The sequence below is a fragment of the Agelaius phoeniceus genome, chromosome Z (genome assembly GCF_051311805.1).
Source record: "Agelaius phoeniceus isolate bAgePho1 chromosome Z, bAgePho1.hap1, whole genome shotgun sequence".
In the NCBI taxonomy this organism is placed as follows: Eukaryota; Metazoa; Chordata; class Aves; order Passeriformes; family Icteridae; genus Agelaius; species Agelaius phoeniceus.
Genome location: NC_135303.1, coordinates 16,945,806 through 16,966,206, shown reverse-complemented (window position 1 = coordinate 16,966,206; position 20,401 = coordinate 16,945,806).

Here is a 20,401-nt window from a genome sequence, read left to right as displayed (position 1 = left end):
TAAGCTCCCATAGCTTTCAATGATCTAATCTGCTGCAAAAAGAAGTCGGGGGAGAGAAAAATCAAGCTACTAACTAGCTTAGAATCCTCAAAAGAATCCTCAAAGGAACAGGGTGCCATTTGACCACACTGTAATGGGAAGAAGCATGTATCTTCAAGAGACATTTCCAGCTCAAGATGGATTAATTCTCTGACAGCTGAAATAAAAATGAGATTGCATTAGAAACACCTAGAGTATATTGAAATATTTTTCTACTCTGAAAAGCTTGCACTACCAAGTGCAATTCACTAAAGAGAAAGTACAGAGAAGGGTTAGTAGGACAATCCAGTTGCTGAAATTTAGTTTGCAGTCAGTAGCTATGAAAGCCCATCCTGTTAACATTAAGACATTGAAGTCATAGCCCCTGTAAAGTCAGACAAACACATACCAAGCCCTTACCCACAAGGGTCATAAAGACCTTCACTCAACTAAACCTACATCCCTGTGCGTTCAAAAATCCTTTCCACTACTCTATTGCCCTGAGTCTGAAACTAAAAGAATGCAGTGACCTAGATCTAGCTAAATATAATTAGAGAACCTTGAAATATGATGGAGCTAGACAGCACCATTTCTCTCACAGCTATGGACCCAGAGGGTCAGGTATCTAAAGTCTGAGCCTGAACAGGGGTAATTTTTGTGCTATGCATCTGATTTACAGAGAGATACCTTGACTTTCTGTCTTTCTCCCAATACTTCAGATGGACCAGGCCCTGGGGCTTTGTCAAGCCCTGTGAACGTTAGGATAGGATGTGTTGGTTTTTTCTTTTCTTTTTTTTTTTTTTTTTAAATACAGCAGCAATATTTAAGCAGGAAAACTATGGAAAAAGCCCTTCCGAGTCCTTTTGCACTCACAGCTGGTCGCTGCTGGGGTGGTATGAGAGGCAGGAAAGCCCTTGCCTCAGTGCAAGCCCTGCTTACCAATACCTAAAACATCCTTGTGTTATCAACACTGTTTTCACAAATACAAAACACAGCTACTGCGAAGAAAATTACCTCTATTGCGGCCAAACCAGCACAAGAGAGCACACAGAGAAATTTTGGGTCTGAGGGAGTGCTCATGCATCTCCTCAGGGTGCAGCTCACAGCAGCAGTCACACTTCATATTCTAACCCCACAACTCTGAAACTGTCTCTTGTGAAAGAGCTGCAGATGTGCTGGTTTAAAGCAGCAGGTGGTCAGGGGTGTTCCTAGGGCAGGGTGGAGGGATAAAATAAAATAAGCAACATAAGCACCCTGTAGGTGTTTACATCAGTCCCTGGAGTACCTCCTCCAGCCCCATGAAGTCTGTATTTTCACAACAGGGAGGAGCAGAGAGAAAAGCCCTTGTCCAGCACTTGTGACTTTGGCTTTTAGGGCTGCAGGGAAAAGCCTTGGAACAAAGTAGATTGCCTCCATGCAGACCCAGTAATAAAGCCTCTGATTTGGCCTTATTAATATGCAGAGCAATAGGGCTCAGGAGCTCAGTCCCCGGGGGAACAGGGTGCCCGAAGGCTAAGCTAGCTCAGGCCGGTAGCTGCGGGCCCAACCCCATAGCAAGCTTGGTAGCTGTCAGCTCTTACAGTGATTGCAAGCTCTTAGGATTTCAGCTATTGCTTGCTAGGTAAGTTTGCCCTTGGCTTGAGGCTGCAGCAGATGGCAGAGAGAGGAGAAGGAGAGGCGCTGGCTGGTTCCACAGAGATGGCTTTATTGGGGAAGGTCTGTGAAGGGTCCCCGTGCCAGCTTTTCTTCTGTCAAATGGGGTACAGTATGCCCTTTTTATAGGGTTGGATAGAATCCAAACTTAACCAATGGTAAGGGTTTAAGGGGTATCCATAATTGACCAATAGTAAGGGTTAAAGTAACATGGCCTTACAAAGTTACAGAGATAGGTTATGGGGCGGAGGTCAGGGAAACAGGAATTTTCTTTTGCTGTTTCAGCATTCCTATTGTTCATATTCTCCATGGTGCTTTTCCCAAATTTATGGGGTTTACTACAACCCAGTTCTGGGTCTGGCTACTGAACTGGGGAAATGTCCATTTTGAGGCTCACAGACATGCTGAATCCAGAAATGTGTGGGAGACACTTGACTAAGCATGGAGGTGGCACCAGACATTCCCCCCAAGGGGCTCAATCTGCCCCTTCAAAACTGATGTCTATGCCAACAGCTGTCTTGGACCCTGGCAGCTCCAGCATCCTGCATCCTTCCCCAGCCCTGTCCTTCCTCTGAGCTGAAAATACCACCTAAAGCAGTTCCTGAAAGGCAGAGACTATAGATGACTTTGAAAAGCTTAAACAACATATGCCACAGTCTGTCACTCAGGGATTATTAGGTTTATAGCTATAACTCATCTAATTACAAAATCACTGTGAAATACAAGGTTTAAGTGAATTTAAAACTAGAAAATGGGAAAACCCATGCAGTCTTTTAATTTTTCTGCAGTTTCTTCATGATCCACTTGTAAGCAGTATCTGCTTTAAATTCTGATGCTCACCTATGCTGGTATAGGGAAGCTTTTGTTGAGGGGAGGGTGAACTAAGGATTAGTTTCAGGGAAAAAATTGTGCCAGAAAATTACAGAAAAGTCAAAGTTCAGGCAGTTTTATGCTCAGCTATTTGATATATTGAGTGAATACTAAACTGCTAGATCTTTTCATACAGTGTTGTCATCCCCAATGGTCCTTCCTCTCTCTGTTTTACTTTTCACAGAGATAATGGAGAAGTCAGATTAAAGCAACAAAATCAAAGAGTCAATATGCTATTATCTGAAACAAGCACCTGATTATTATGGGGAAAAAAATTTAAAGCAGATAAATTCTTACTTTTTTTATAATAAAAGTAGCCTTCAATTTCTAAGACATCTTGGGGTACTCTTGCTGTGAGGTTAAGGGCAACTTTCATGCCAGAAACATTCTCCTGAAACAAGCAAAATCTGACAAACATGAAAAATCAGAACATGGCCTATCTTTCTTTTATTCCTTATTATTATAATATTCTTCAGCCACAGGGATATCAAAGACTTTGGTGGCAATGGATGCAATTTAGCTGCTCCCTAGAGATGGCTTTAGAGAATGCATAATCAATTTTATAAATGAGCAGCTGGCCTGCACAGCAAGGTGCACTCTGCGTTTCACCAAAATGAATAATGAATTGCATATACTCTGCATTAAGAAGATTGGCTTTCCTCTCAGAAGCTGATATGACTAAGTCTTGTTTGTTTCACTTGTTGAAAGATAAACTAATGCCTGGCTGTTGCTTAGTGTACCCAGTGTTTTTGTGTGGTAGCCAGCACCAGCAGAGAGAGCCTGTGCTGGGAGGAGGCTCCAGGGCATGGGCCATGGTCAGGCACCCAGGTCAGCAGCTCATGGATGTCAGCCTGCCCAGACCCTGTGGATCCTTCACCGGAGACAGCTATCCGTAAGCCTGAGGCTCCAGCCTTGGACATTATCTTTTGCTGGCCCAACAAACTGATAATCTCAGCTAAATGGCAAGTATTTATTTTTATATTGAACAAAATTTTTTCATTGCAGAAACATAAAAACAATTTCCAATGCCACATCTATTTCTCTCAAACTTAGTGATCTCTGTGATCCAGGACAAAAGTTTGCTCAGGCCCAAGGGCATTTTGTTGACTTTCCACTGGCCTTTAAGTCTATAATGTGATTTCTTGGGTCTCTGTGTGGAAATGATTTGTGACTCTCATATTCCCATTGAGAATAACCCATCCATTATATAGCCTCCAGCAAAAGCTGCACAGTGACACATCTTTTGAGGTCAGATAGGCTACTGCAATGCTTCAAATGGGCAGGCATGACAGGCCTGCTGCTCCTCACAGGGCACAGAAAGCAAGCAGGAAGGGAAGCAGCAGAATGTGGAAAGTAAGAAACAGAGCCTCTTTACAGGGGCACGTTCATACTCAGATGTACATTTTTTTCCTGACAAGAAGTCTCTGAATAAATCTGACTTCAGCTGCCCTACTCCAGCCCCTAGGAAATGTCCTTTCAACACCAAGCCTTTCCTGAGATTCCTAGGTGTGCCCCATGAGATTTCACTGGCATTTACATTTTCATTTCTTATTACTAGATGTACTTGTAGGACAGCACTAAGGGAGCTGTCATCGCTGCTAAGAGCTGGCTCCAAGACATCTGTGGGGTTGTTTTTTTTTTCTGATTGTGTTGATGTTTTAAGAGTTGTGGCAACAGTGGTGGAAGCTGTGCAGACTATATTCAGCAACAACATAAGACAGGAGAAAAAGTACACCTGTGGGAGCACATAGGAGGGGTGCTAGGCATGGTGTTCCACGTGTGCTGCAGGAATTCAGGGCACAACACACGTAGCATCACTGTGGGCCTGCTCCACCCCTGCACTTTCTATTGACTGGAACAAAACACCAATCATTCTGTTTGCTCGGCTTTTAACTCTCAACTACTTTTTTTGACACTTCAAGCTTCTGAAGATAGAGAGATGCAAAATGAAATGCAGCATCCAGTGGTCCTGTTGCATCACTGATTATATAGTGACTTCTCTCTTTTCACTGCATAGAATACAATAAACTTAGTCAAGACTTGAAGCATCACACCTTTACATGAGCCAAAGAAAACCACGCAGAGACCTTGGCACTTAAGTTCTGTTTCCAGCACTACAGCCAAGGATGGAAGCCCTGTATGGAATAACACACCACTGTGTGGTCTCCCAACCTTCGAGCAACCATCCAGGATGTGATTAAGGCTCCTGGCTGTTACCAAAAGCTGGCAAGGCTCTGCTGGGAAACAGAGCTTTATGCTCCTGACACACCAGCAGCTGCAGTCCCAAGCAAGCACAGCAGCTGCTCTAGTGGCAGATCCCAAACTGCAGCACTGCCCTCCAGCTGGCAGCCACCCCAGGTGGCCAGGCCAGGCATGGATAAAAGGCCTGAGCATCCCTCCTCTCCCTCTTGCTGTTCTAGGTGTGAAGACAAGGAGCAGGGACCCAACTGGGGTCTGGCAGCTGCTCCTCAGACGGCACCAGAGCTCTGTTCTGCACATCCAAGGCAATTCTTGGATCTTGTTTGCCTTGTTTTACTGGGAGCAGCCAGGTAGCCCCTCCACCTCTGCATTCTGTTTCTTGAGTATTCAGCTGTGCTTTTCCTCTGTTCTCAGATAAACTACTGATCTTTTTAACATCAATAATTCACAAAAATGTCATGAAGTACTTTCTAAATTTTAAACAAGTTCATTATGTGACTACTAAGTAATTAGTCTTAAAATGCATTTTTAAAGGCAGCTGTAGACAAGAACCAATCTGTTACTAAACCTTGAAGATATTTCTTCATGTGGGAAGCTTGCTTTGCTTCAAAAATACTACCACAGTCTCACTAGGAATGAGCCTGCTCTTTCTCTGTTTCTGTCTCATTTCTGGAGAAATGCTCCAGAATCTAGGACTGAGGAGGCAGTGGCACTGACACTGCATGCACAGCAAGCAGACTTATCTGCCCCCTCCCTTTTGACAGCAAGGTTGTTTTCCAAGGGGAGGCCAATTTGTGTGTCAGAAAACACATTTCCAAGTCTTTTTCTTTTGCTGTTGTGTTCGTGAATAAACAGCACACTGCAGCGTGCCAAGTGGAAAAATGACAGGAGGCTGACACGTTGTGTGCCATTTGGATCATGTCATGTCGCAGAGTCTTGGCTGTGGCAGGACTGCCAAAGGGAATGGCTCCCCAGAAAATCTGGGACTTCACAAGCTGGAGAGAGGAGATCAAGTCCTCAGAAAAAAGGACACAGAAATAGTCAATACAGGGACAAACTAGTCCTTCTAAACCATATATTTTCCTGTATGGCTCTTACTCCCTTTAGCAAGAATTGTGAATAGATGGCACTAGTCTTTAATTCTTATTTCAGGGGGAAACCAGTGAAAGCTAGTAAGAAGCATTATGCAGGACCTGAAAAGAAACACTAGTCTTACTTTTTCAGTAAAATCTTAAAAGGTTGCTCTTTCATCATTCTCTCTGACAGCAGCTGATGTCATGAACAAAAGATTTGGCAGTCACCAGATTCTTCTCTGATTATGTAAATGCTATTACTCACACTTAAAAAAAAAAAAAAAAAGCTAAAAAAGATGCTAAATTTTCAGATTTTTGAGATATTTAGGGTTTTTTGTTTTTTTGAACAAGGACTCTTTCCAAACCTATGGCTGTTTATTTGCCCACCTATGCAAATTCTGAGGAGCAAAAAGAGCCACCAACTTTCAGGTGCTTTTAAAATAAAATTTTATTTTTATAAGTAGATGAAGCAGGTTATAACCAGGCAGCTTGGGCACAAATACAGCTATAAAGGAAAAAGGCTGATAGGGTAAATAACCTATAGTGCACGGGCAAACTGAGTGGCGCACAGGACTGTGAGCCGTGGGTAAGCTCTGCTTCTCAAACTCAGTTTTCACATACGCAGCTGGTCTGTGTTGTAGGGAGGGCAGGGCAGAGGGGTGGAAAGCCCACCTGTGGCAACTTGCTTTCCAAGGTAGAAGACCCATTTTGCACCAATTGCATTAAGATGCTCATAATTAAGTGCCCTGTCAAATTTCCTCATTACCCTGCTTGTGCATGCAGAAGGTCAGTTGTACTCTACTCATTTGATAGTGGGTACATCCACCAGTGTCTGAGGATTTAGGTGGCTCTGTAGGAAATGTTCACCATAAAAGCTAGAGGAAAATGTTCCAGCAATGTGAAAAAATATGAGTATTGCAATAAGGACCTGCATACCACCTCTTTCAAGATGGCATCTTGATGCTGGTGTTAATATTTAGGGCTTTTCCCCAGCGGTCTGCCTGTATCCACCACCAAATCTTTTCCTCCTCAATCAGCAGGAGTTCTGTGCTGAAAGTACTTGTTAATCTTTTGTGAGAGGTTTCTGGTAGGATTAGTTCTTTGTTGTTGTTGTTGGGTGTTTGGTTTTTACTTTTGTTTTCAAAGAAGGTAGCCACCAATTTACATGATTATGAGAGGAAATAGAGCAGCAAAATGAAAGTTAAACTGGTATTGAGTTGTAGTCTTTACTAATAGGGTTTTTTTACTTTACCTAATAAAAATGAAATGTTTTTTCAGTAAGAAATAGGACTCTCACATAAGTCAGCAAGTATTACTTATGCATTAGCAGAGATTATTCAACAATTCAGTGCAATCCTCACAGCTGGTCTTTGAACAGAGGGCAAATAAAGGCAACGTAGTTTTTGCTAGATGAAAAACATATCAGCAGAGCTCTTGTTAGAGCTACAATCACAAAAGACACACTTGACAAACTGCATCCTAACTGTGCTGCCCAAGGAATTCACAGCTGGTTTCTGTGCAAACATTATTCAATCAGGCATTTTTCTTCTGTGGTCACCCTGTAGGTAAGCACAGCCAGGGGGAGAGGAGGCCAGGGGTGTTACTGCGGGTACCATTCCTTCCCTTCCCATAACTGTTACTTTGCCCCTTGGCACTGTGAGCACATTGGATTTCCTTGCTATTACGCAGTAGGTGATGTATCAAAGGCATTTCATTGCTGGGTGTGAGCCCTGTCACTGCTCCAGCAGAAAAGGAAGGCAATTAAATTTCCTGAGGGTAGGTGGGGTGGGGTTACAGAGCACAGGCCCCCGAAGATCACCCCTGCCCAAAGCCTGCAACAGAACAAGTCTGGAATCATCCATGCAACATTACAGTGGATGTCCCACCTGCTTCCATTAATCCTCCTCATCTCAGCTGACTCCTTGCTTGTCATAGTGTCAGAAAATACACAAAAGTTCAGCAGAAAAGTTTGGTCAAACTTCAAAGCACAACGATTTCTGTCTATTTTTCTTTTCCAAAACACAGGCACTGTTTCTCAAAAAATGAGATTTCACTTCAATCTCTCAATTTGTTTATTTTATATATATTTTTATTCTGAAACTCCTCTTTCAATCTCTGCTACAGTGCTTGAGCCATGCAATAGCTGATTATTTCTGTTTGCAAGAAATCCATTCCTACAAGACACAGGTGTCATCTTACTATGTATCCATACATACTTTTAGAGCAAATTATTATTAGAGGTGAGCAGGGGGCAGAGCTTCTCTAATTCCCTCCTGTTCAAATGCTAACATTTTAAGTCAAGCTCAGATGACAGGACTGTGCTTCAGTGATACTGAGCACAGATGGGAAAAAGAGAGTGCAATAATATAGGTTGAGAAAAATAAAGAAATGCTATCTTCCATGTAAACTTGTAGGTTTTGCCTTAATTAAGCCAGGCATGAACAGTTAGTGTCGCTGTCCAGCCAAAGGGTGATGCCGCTGGGCAAGCAGCACACACTGAATCGAGGCAGGGCTGTCCTGGGAAAGGGTCTCAGCCTTCCCCTATTCAACCCCCTGTCCAGGGCCTGTGGAGGAGAGGCCAGCCCTTGGGGCAGGTGGGTGCAGTGGGCAGCCAGCTCTGGCCATCAGGGCCACCCTGGCTCAGAGCAGGGAGGTGACAGCTGCTCTCCAGATGGTCCCTTGGCTTCATCCATCACCCTTCATTGCACACCCCTCACTCATGCGTAAAAACACAGGTAGGGATTTTACAGAAATCCAACATCAGCTGCAGTAAAATGCGGCCTCAAAGAACAGCGAAGTGCTTGCAGAAAAGCAAACATAACCAGGAAGAAGTTTTGCTGAAAGTATTCTAGGTGTCTTGCCTATTTATAATTTCTTGTTCATGAAGATCAAAGCTAAGCACTTTATTTTTCTTTCTTTGTAAGCTTTGCTTCAGAGATGCTTTATGAAAGAGTCAGAGGGGAGAAAAGGTATGATTCTGCTATCACTACTATGACACGATTAAATCCACATGGAGTAGTTCAAACATGGAGTAGTTCCCCCTCTGAAAATAGCATTCATCCTCTGAAGCTGTAAGCTAAAGACACAACTCTTCCACAAAAGATGCTGGTAAGGTTAGATTGCTTCTGAATTTAGGAAGTTTTGTATCACCTTCACATGTGGTAGCATCCAGGAATTAAGGAAGTTTTGGGTGGGCCCTCCAGTCATGCTGTCACCAGGCTGGCTCTGGGGAAAGCAGTGCCCTTAGCAGGGATCCCAGCCAGGCTGCCTCAGTCAGTGTCTCTCACTGCTGCTGGTGCTGATGAAGCTGCTGAGGTCAGGAGGGTCATGGAAGGCTCATTTACACCACAAATGTTCTGCTTTGTATCAGGCAGAACATTCAAACTCAGTGTATCTGGTAGCTGAGTGGTCTTCCATCTCCAGGTTCCTCTGACTGTCCCTTGCTGTAACTGGAATTGGCCTGGCTGATGATGGAAAATTATTTCAAGGCTTCTGTAGCCTTCAGACTCAGGTTTCAAGACTGGAAAGACATGTTTCTCTTAGATCCCACTCAAGCCATGGCATTGATTTGTCAAGGACCTTTCAAGGCTGTTGATTTGTCACTACCCACGTAACTCCCCACAGGACACCTCTGTACATCTTGCACCCACCAATTACTGCAAAACATTTTCCTTGCAAATAGGAACCCCCTTCCTTCCCACAAACATGTAGACTTAGACAAGTACCTGAAAGACACAGAAGTTTTAATTGTATTTTTTAAAGGGATGTGGATACCATCAGCAAGAGTCAATTTTCACAACTCTCCCTTGTTCAGCATCATTTAAAAGCTCTCAGATGCCCCATAACCACATTGAAAAATCAATTCTACTCTTCTGAGAGTAAAGAGAATCTACTGAAAAAACCATGTTAAAATAAAAAATAGCACCCAAACCACAGTAAGTATGGTCTCTCTTTCCTTCCTCTTCTGTTGCTCCTGCTACCATGGATAAGGTATTAAATTCTTTCTGAGTATTTATTCAAGCACTTCTTACAGTGTTTAGTCATTCATTATGAAAATCGTCATGTCCTTATATTCATGGTTTCCCATCCTGCACAATTAGGAGACATCCATCAACAACATCATAAAACATACACCTGCACTATAATCAAGTCCAATATTAACTGCAACAACCCCTCCAATAAAATATTGTGTGCATAGTTAGGAAATTTTAAAAGGGCACATGAGTCTTAATACCTTTGCACTGAAAGAAAAAAGAAGAAAAAATCCTGACTTCCAGCACCCACATACATGAAACATCAGTTTGAGTCATAAACTGCTCAAGATCTGTCTTACAAAATAAATGCTCTTAAATACCCCACTATTCATCCTGGAAACTTGTTTTTGAACCTTCTGTGCAGATCAGAAAGTGCTTCTTACCTATTCTGCAATTCATCCTCTCATTTTTTCTGCTGGTATTGTCTTCCATGTCATAAAGTCCTTTTCCTCCAACCCTGGCCAGTTTCCCTTCAGGGTTTGATCCAGCATCATTAAACCACCAATCAAGAACACCAGAGAACAGTAGCTGAACAGCAGTTTAAAGTATTTTAACAGTAGTTGAAGCTCCCACATAGATAAGACATTTCTGCAGTACACACATTGTGCAGGCTGTGGGAATAAATGGCTTGGGGTGTCTTGAATATCTGCTCCCTGAAAGCTGTGTCAATGCGTGGAGCTGCGGTGATGGACAGGATAGAGAGCAAGCCCTTCCCTAATGTGTTTCACAGGGAGCCTGAGGTGTCTTCTCTTGAGAGTCCAGCTGAGCATCCAACCAATCCCCCTTCCACTGGTTAAATGGATACAGAAGAGCCAGCCAGTGAGTCTGCACTCCTGCCTTATTCTTTTGTGTTTCATCAACTAACCTTTTTCCTTTTACATTATGTCTTTTTCCTGAAAAAAGTATTATTTTATGTTACTGCAGAGCTCATGTAACAACAGATTGAAACAGATCTTACACACTAAAGGCCCTTTTGAGACATTTTGAAACGGAGAAGGTTCAGGGCAAGAGCCCTGTTGCTTTTCAGGGACAGATACTGTCCAGTGAAAAGATTGGAGAAAGATGACAGTAAAAGTGGGGGTTTCTGCAATGTTTCTCTTTCACCAACCAGTCTTCTTCCTCATCATGACACAAAACTTACAGCAAAATGGAATAGTATTTTAGGGTACTGCATGACTGCACTTTGCATACTTGGTAACATCTCCTGTCCAGTTTTGAAAGAGCACCTAAGTTTTGAAAGAAGAAAACAATGAAACTTGCAAAAGCCTCAAGAAGGTTTGCTATCATTGCATTCCACACTACAAAACCTTGAGAAAAAGGAAACCTCCTCTGAACTACAGGGAGCTGCATAACCACCTTTCCCAGCTACACCTAAAGGTCCCTCTGCAGCACTGCCTGCAAGGCAGCATCTACAGACCTGTCTGGCTAACAAATGTGGAGCTCTGGTTTTACTTGGACTTTTGTTATAGCATGAAAGAGGCAATATAACAGCCAATACAAGCAAGAAAGAGAGGGGAAGGAACATGGACATTCTAGTTTCTTGCATTGTAAAATAGAAATTGTCTGGAATGTATTAAATGACTGTATTCACCCAACCTTTGCTCAGTCTATGGCCATAATGACAAATAATTTAGGGAAAGAAAAAAAAAAGGATAAGTGTTCTGCATAAAATGCCACCCTTCAAAGTGCAAATTATCATGAGTCACTGTTGACTAATCTAAAAGGTCAATTTGCAAAACTGGAGAAGCACATACAGTCTAGAAAAACATGCTGTCAGCTCCTCCAAAACTCAAAGCAGCAATGATTTTGTCCTATGCAAATCATATAATCCCAGTTGTTGCCAGGTTAGTTTCATTCCCTGTAGAAACTCACTCTAAGCTAAGGCAATAATTAGATTCACACCTTTTAATTGCTTTTCTTTCTCTTTGGGTTAAAAAGGCCAGAATTTTTGCATTTCTGTTGGGAGGGAAAAGAGTGCAGAGACTGAAAAAAAGCCTACCCTAAGAGATCTGTCACTTCTCTCTCCAATCCAAGACATGTTCCTGCTCTTATAACCTTTCCTGGGCACTCTGAAGGAAGTGTTTCTGTATGATTTGGGAATTGCAGAAGACAGATCCCCATATCAGCCACCTTATGGCCACACAGCAACAAGGAGAGGAGCTGCCACAGCTCTGGATTTGCTCACCTCTGCTGGGAAGAGGAGTATGCTGCATGTGCAGAACTTTCTCAGAGAAGTGAACCTCATAATAGAGACTAAGCCTAATCAATGAGAAAGCAAGGGGGAAACCAAAGGCAGAGCAAATAAACCATGGAGGCCAAAAAATAGAAGGGAAGTTCAAAGAGCTAGGGGAAAAAAACTAAGGAGGAGGAAACAATGAGCCAAATTCAGATGGGGAATGAGGGACGAAAACTTCACTGTAGTCACTGTTATGGAGGTATATTGCAAGAAAAATTCACAGTCCAGTGACTGCAGGATGAGGCAAAGCTAGTTAATACTGAACTGAACATCCCTGCTGAAATTTAAATGCATCCAGTGCATAACACAGGGGGCCAAAGCCTCCAGGAGCTGTGGAATTAAACAGCTTTATAGTTAACAGATTTCCAGGAAAGACTGTGAGACAGTTTTAGGCAGTGAGGGAGCAAAGAACATTTCAAGCCAATAAGTCTTTGGGAAAAGTCTGAGTAGCCAATGAGAAGGATCAGCAAACCCTGCAGAATGATAGATGAAATTCAAAAGAAGCAAACCAAACCAAAACAAAACACTCTTGAACTGCTGCAGTTAATTTTTAAATGTGAAATAAGGTGGCTGTCAGATGTTCTGCACCCTTGGTAAATAGCAGGGATGCACTTAAAAGTGGGTGCTAGGGTTGCCCTGGTTATAGAAAAGTTGTGTGCTCTTAGCACTGTTTTTACATTAATTTCTCCCATGTCAGTGTTCTGACTGGGTCCCTCAACACCTTGTTTGCTCCAGCACAGCTTAGCTTATGTTGTCACTGTGAAGGCTCCAGCTACCTGCAAACACTGTCCAGAACAGTAGGGCATTAGCACTGGGAATTGAAATAGGAAGAAAAAAATATCCCACACATAAAAAAAAAAAAAAAGAAAAAAGAAAGCTGCATACATTAGAAGTTATCTAATTCCTAGCATAAGTAGGCTGAAATAAATTTTGTTCCAACTTTGTTAGTTCTTTGGGATGATCCTTGCAAGAACATGAGACAGTAATTCCAGGAAGAAAAGGCTGGAAATCAATGTTACAGTAAATACAGTCTAACTGACCTACTAAAGGTCTGGTTTTTGTGAAGAAGGAACAGGGAAGTTGATTTTTTTTCTCTCTGTATTTGAACCAAGGAAAAACATCCCCTGCTATGCTTGAATTGCTCCCACCTGTTTTCCACAGTCCACCACAAGTTTTCCAGAGCATACTTCAGCATTCTTAGGGCAACTCTGGCAGCCCACAAAAGTTTGGTTCTCATGTCCTTGCTTTTGAAAATCATCAATAATACTTCATGCATCAAACTGTTTCCCTTCTGTTGACAAAGATATTTGCCAGTTATCCCTCAATGTTCTCTTTCCTGCTCATGCCTTTCCACATTTCCACCTTCCACCAGAGATAAAACACATTGCACTGTACTAAACACAGAACTATCTCTTAAGAAATTCTGCTTGCTTGAAAACCAAACCAAAAAACTAGAGGTGCAATCCTTGGTATCCAACACAGTGTTCCAAGAAAAATCTTCATCCCTTCCTGAAATCTACAGCATCCCTCACTCTGCTATAAACTGCAGACAAAGGTACCCATTCTTCCTCAGAAATACACAGGAGCATCCTGGAAAAACCCACTGCTTTTTAATCAAGTAGCAGAGGTCCTCCCAAATGCAGCACAAATTCTTACTGAAACTGAATTTCTCTCCCAGTTGTTTTCTGTGTAAGAAGCAGCATCCAACTCCACTTAACAACCAGCTTAAATTTTTTGCTCTGCAGCAAAATGAGCAATCCTATGGAGGATTAAGGAACATTAAGATTTTAAAGTGCAAAATAAGAAGGAAGATCAAAAAGCATAATATACCACTAGTTCACTTGGAAGAGGAGCTGCCTGTTTTGGACACAGCAAAGGATAAAACCAAGAGAAGACATGGGAAATTGGAGGGCTGGAAGAGGTAAATTTTAGGCCTGGAAACACAACCTCTTAACTTTATCAATAATAAATATTATCTGTGTATCATACAGTGATACTACTTTCTCAGTGTCTGTGTACCACTCTGAAGGAGAGATGTACCTTGCAAGGACATTTATCACTGTCTGCTTTGACGAAGTTTTGCTGTCCTAGGTCTTTGCTGTCCCTTGCTCTAGCCACAACAGCACTACCACTGTTAAAGCAGGACAAAAGTATTAAGGAAAGGCAGCATATTTTGCTCTTGCTAGAGGTCAATACCCTGTTTTAAAAGTTGTAGTTGCATTTTTAGGAGATATGGCTAAAAGTATGTAAGCAACCATTTATCTGAGGGCAAGGCTGAGTTAGTGAATAGACATGCTTTTCTGTATTGTCTCTTTATACCATTCTTTGATACAGATATATGACAAATGTGCTCCAAAGGGTGTTTAGAAAAAAATTAATGCAGTTTTTTTCCTCCTCCAAAAGTAGTGCTGGTTTCTCTGACTGTGATGGATGTCCTCTGCTTTTGTTTTCCATTGATCCTAGATTGTAAAGGAATAGTAAAACAGCCTTTTCCCTGCATTTGCATCATCCAACAACAGGTCAGAAGTGTTGATTTAGGATTTCAAGCACTATTTCTAAGTAGGGTTTGCAACAACAGTTCAGGAATTCCTTGTATCAAGTAACTCAGCAGCTCTTTTTTTTTCCTTTGCCTCTTAAAAATTGCTTTTATCAGCTTGTCCTCAAATGAAGGCTAGTCTGTCATTAGTCAGAGCAAACAGGGGGTCTGTTGGAGATCACTGCACAGAGAGGCTGCACAGAAGGATTTCTGTGCTAAACATCACCCCCAGGGAGCCTGCAATAACTAACAATATCACAGCTGCCTGCATGTAGTTTAACTTTAATCATTGAACTTTTTGATAAAATTTTGATGCTAACTGGAATGCTGGAGAAAACAAAAAAATTCCACTATATGAAGGCATTATCACTGTTTTGTTATGGAAAACAACCTCTGTATGCATATTCCAAGACTCAAACTATGCAGTGAGTGTGCCAGTCAGTACATTAAAAGAAAAGCACCTTACAGCATTGTGGGCGGTACAAAGTAGAAGACAATAATATCTATCACCAAAGCCTAAATTTGGGTCAACTTTGGTGAAAGCTTAGTTTTGTTTTGGGTTTCGTTTTGGGTTTCGTTTTGGTTTTGGGTGAAGAAGAGGAGATCAGACAAAGATAGCAGGATTATTCACTGCCCTTGTAGGATTCAATTGTGCTTATTACAAGTGCAAGGACCACCTTCTGCTTCCATTCCTCACACAAAACCAAATATTGAGAAAACCCACAGATTTCCTTGTTCAGTACAAGCATCAATCTCAGCATGATTACCCAAAAGATAAAGGGATGCTGTCACTGTAGCAGATGGCTCATACATTGTTCAAGGCAAGGGTATTACAGGGCTTAGACAAGAGGATCCATATTCTCAAAAACACCTCGAAGCCACCTTAAAAAACAAATTGCAAGACAAATTTACCATTTTACTTCTGATAAAATTCCTTCTTCCTGAAACCAGTACGTTGTTCTTAGGCTGAAGGACAGCATTAGAAACAAATTCAGATAAGTAGATCCTATACGCTTTATGTTATCTCAAAGTTTTTTCTAATAAGTTGCCAACAACTCAGCTGAAAATTATCATGTACAGCCATCATTTAGTTTAGAAGTTATATGATGTCTCATTAATTGCCTCTGGCTACTTTTTCCAAAGCAATAATCAATAACCTCTATTTCAAGTCACAGGTTTGGTATCCTGAGACATGCAGACACATTTCAGTGACTCAGGTGGACCTGTGAGAAACAATACGTTTAGTTAGCTTTAGGTCACATATTACTCACACTTGATCAAAATGTAAACTAGCAAGCACCATGAGGTACAGCTTTAGCACTCGCTGCCATGCCCACCAGGGTCATTTAGAGCATTGTGATTTTAGACAAGGACATTAGTGGAACAAGGCATACTGAGGCTGATCAGTCACACACAAGTTTTGAAAACAAGACAGATTACATTACCTCTCAATATTTCAACAATTGCACCACTCTGAATTTAAAAGTCCTTGGGTAGTTTGTTTCTGGGCCTGCAATTTCATTCTGTGCAGCCTGGGACTGATGTGAGCAGAAAGCTTTAGAGAGGATGTGGTGTCCTACATTATCAGTGTAAAAGCTGGCACTATGTCTTACAAAATTTCACTACTGGTCAAGAGGTCCAAACTAACATTTAAGTGGTATCACTAGATTTTTGCTTCTTTAAAATAATTTAGAAGTATGTAAAAAAAAAAAAGAGCTACAAAGCAGTTGAAAAACATTTGAAATAGAGCATCTCTAGCTTGGAAAAGAAAACATAGAAAAAATATCATGCAATCATACAATATTCTGAGCTGGAAGGGACCCACAAAGATCATCAAATGCAACTCCTGGCCCCACATGGCACCATGCCCAAGAGTCCCACCATATGTCTGAGAGCATTGTCCAAACACTTTGTGTACTCTGTCAGGCCTGGTGCTGTGACCACTGCCCAGGAGAGCCTGTTCCAGTGCCCAGACAACCTCTGGATGAAAACAATTTTCCTGATAGTTAGCCCAAACCTCCCCTGACTCAACTTTAGGGGACAAAACCCATTCCCTTGGGTCTTGTCACTGGTCACCACAAAGAAGAGATCAGGATCTGCCCCTCCTGTTCCCCTCACAGGGAAGTTGTAACTGCAATGTAACTCAGTCTCCTTTCCTCCAGGCTGAACAGATCAAGTGCACGCGGCCTCTCCTTGTATGGCTTCCCCTCCAGGCCCTATACCATCCTCATGGCCCTCCTTTAGACATTGTCTAGTATCTTTATATCTTACATTATGGTACCCAAAACTGCCCCCACCACCTTACATGAGGCTGCCCCAGAGCAGAGTGGGACAATCCCCTCCCTTGCCCAGCTGGTGATGCTGGGCCTGATGCCCCCAGGACAGGACTGACCCTCCTGGCTGCCAGGGCGCTGCTGACTCAGATCCAGCTGACCATTGACCAGGATTCCCAGGTCTGTTTCTGTGCTGCTTTCCAGCCTCTTTTCAGCATCTCCCAATTGAATGGGAGCAATCTTTAATTTACCTTTGAATCCTGTGTCTAAGTTGTTTATGAAGATTTGAAGAGCACAGGGATGAGGATGGAGCCCTGAGAAATCCCACTAGTTACAGGTCACCAGTGTGATTTCACTCCATTCACTGTCACCTTTTGTGCCTGACCCGTGAGCCAGTTACTCACTATCAGTTGATCTGTTTATCCAGCTGTGGGCTGGGTGTTTTGTGTTCTGGGTGTTTTGACCAGAAGGGTCCTGGAAGAGACAGTATTGAAATCTCTGCTGAAATCAAAAGACTGCATCAAAACTGCATGGTTTCCCTTGATCCCCATAGGTGGGTTATTTTGTCACAAAATTAAATCAGGTGCGACAAGCAGAACTTTCCCCTCATGAAGCCAGTCCTTGCTGGCTGTGGCCAAGAGCTGCATTGTCCTTCAGTCATTTTTCAATACCTTCAGGAATAATTTTCTCCATAATTTTACCAGGACACTACTGAATGTGTGACTGACAGGCCTGCAGTTTCCTGGGTCATGCTTCTTGCCCTTCTTGAAAACTGGGACAATGTTCACCAGTTTCCAATCAACTCAGACTTCTGTGGATTCCCAGGAATGTTCAAAAATCATTGAGAGAGGCTCATGATGACATCAGCAGCTCTTTGAGTATTCTCAGACGAATCCCATCAAGCCCCATGGTTTTGCAGGGATCCAGCTGGAGCAATGGAACCTGCACAGGCTCAGGGCCAGCTGGGAGTTTGTCACTCTCACAGTCGTGGTCCTCCAGCTCAGGGCACTCGGACCCCCCCAGCCCATCAGCAGTGTTGGAGACAAAGGCAAGGACAGCATTAAACACCTCTGCCTTGTCTCTGTCCCTGTTCAGGAGGTGACCACCCTTAGCCTGTGATGGGCAATGTTACCTCAGCACTGCCTTTTGCTCTTCAGATATATAAAAAAAGCTCTTTTAACTGTACCCCACAGTACTGGCAGCTTTAACTCCAGTATTTTTGGCTGCATTAATTTTCTCCTCTACAGGAGTATCTCTGTTTCCCTCCCATGTTTCATGATTTTGGCCACACATTTCATTTTTCTTACTTTAGCTTCAAAAGACCCCTGCTCAGCCAAGCCAGCCTTCTGCCTCATTTGCTTGACTTCCAACATTTTGGAATTGCCTGTTCCTGTGCCCTTAAAAGGTGGTGCTTTAAAAGTGACCAGCACTGATAGATTCCAGCACCTTCAAAAGCCTTTTCACAGGCATCCTTACTTGCAGGTTCTCTGAGCAGCCTGAAGAAAATATGATCTACTGAGACTTCATGGTGTCATCAAAAACCTGGATAGGATGAAATGGAGATCTATTTATAAGTTAATCACCTTACTTCAGCTTTTCAAGTATTTTAGCTTTCTCATCAGAATAAATGTGCAATTATTAATAAGTCACAATTTCAGCCCAAAACATACAGGGAGCTCTGCAACATAGTTTTGATAGTGCTAAACTCTGGAGAGGGGAATGAATCAATTAATATGAGGTGGGAGATAAGGGACCTGAAAGAATTGGAAGCAATAAGTGAAGGGAGGAAGCAGTTTTGCATTATTGGTTTAAAGAACACCACCAAGAAACACAAAGTCAAGAAAATCTGCAACAGGGCAGAAAGTAGAAAAGATACAGATGAAAGGCAGAAGCAACACTTGAGAAGAATAAAAGCAGGATATTTTAATTCTGATTCTGTCACAATTCAGTGTATAGGCTTGGAGAGATGGTTTCTCCCATGACTCAGTCCTCCTCTGTTTGAAACTGGAATGACAGTTTTTCAGAAGTGTTTTCCCCTGACCTTTCCACAGCATGCTAATCACTGGTAAAAGAAAAGCATGTGAAGCCATCTAGCAGGTTTGCAATTGCTAAGTAAGGGTATTACTGCCTGTAGTTTTCAAGATATTGGTAAGAAATGTAGTACTTGCCATGCTGTGCTGGACCTGTGGTATGTGGGGTGTGAGGTCTCACTCCCTCCTGCACAGAGGATGCTTCTCTGGAACTTGCCAGTGGTCAGCGGAATAGTGGAAGCTGCCAGGCACTCAGGGCTGGGCTAGGTTATTGGCAAGAACAATGAGGAAGGCAGACGAGGCAAGAGCTGAAGTGACAGGTGCCTGAGTCATCACTGCAGGGACACACAGCATCTGAGTCAGAGCCCAGGTTTGTGTGACAGCTCATGTCATTGCACGGAGCAATTCTGACTGAAGACTTGCACATGGGGAAAAATGAACTGCAGTGGCTGCTAAGGAGCTTGATGTATGAGGCAAAAGAGCTGTCGTTCCTGAGCCCTCCTTGGAGGCCCAGTGGGGCTGCCACTGCAGCACCTGCCATCTCTAGACTCTCTGGCCTGGACAGGATCTCTAAATATTCAGGATCTCAAAACCTCAATGTTATGTCAGATACTGTGTCAAGGTGTCTCCTTGAAAGGAAAAAAACAATGACAAGAGCTAAAGTCCTCTGCAAAATTAGGTTTAAAAAAGAAAATAAGTAGAAATTCCCAGCCAGTAGTGGTATGAGATTGAGGTGTTTTTAATGTAGAGCTCATGTTACAGGACCTGTGAGTTACATACTGTAAATAACCAAAAGTAATAAGGAACAAAACCATATTCCAGTTCTCAGCAAAGGTTTGGAACAAGCAAAAAAAAAAAATTCATTCCTTTTAGGTATTCACACTAATAACATAAATGTTTTATAACTTTGATTAAAGGAAATAATTTCATCTTTAATTTAAACTTTGAAGTAATTTCCAGCACAAACACAGCATCTTTCTAATTAAAATAGGAGTGGACTCTTTTTCCTTGAATAGTAATCATTCTTTCTGTCCTTGGAGATCAGATGAGCATGTTGAAGTGTCTGAAATTACAGCAGAGAATTTTGATTGTTTTTAAGGTTAAATTATGGAAGACAGTAGCATTAAGCAGCAGCTTCAGTATTGAAAGAAGAAAAGTGTTTATTTTCCAGCACTTGTTATGAAACTGTAATGAAAAGAAGAAGATAAAAAAAAAAAAACCAAACCAGAAAAAAAAGCACCCCAAGGTTCCTAGATTAGTTTTGTTTTTAAAAGCAAAATGGTTTTACAGTTCTGTAGAAACCTGAAACTGCCTGAACGCAGCAAGTCACTTGACCTGTATTGAATCTTAAAGCAGAAATAACACAACATTTTTTCATTTCAATGTAAGGTCCAGTAACACTGAGGTGTGTTTAGTGTGTGTGTATGTGTGTGTGTTAGGGAAGGAACCCACGCCAGGGTTTTTATTTGTAGCCCATTG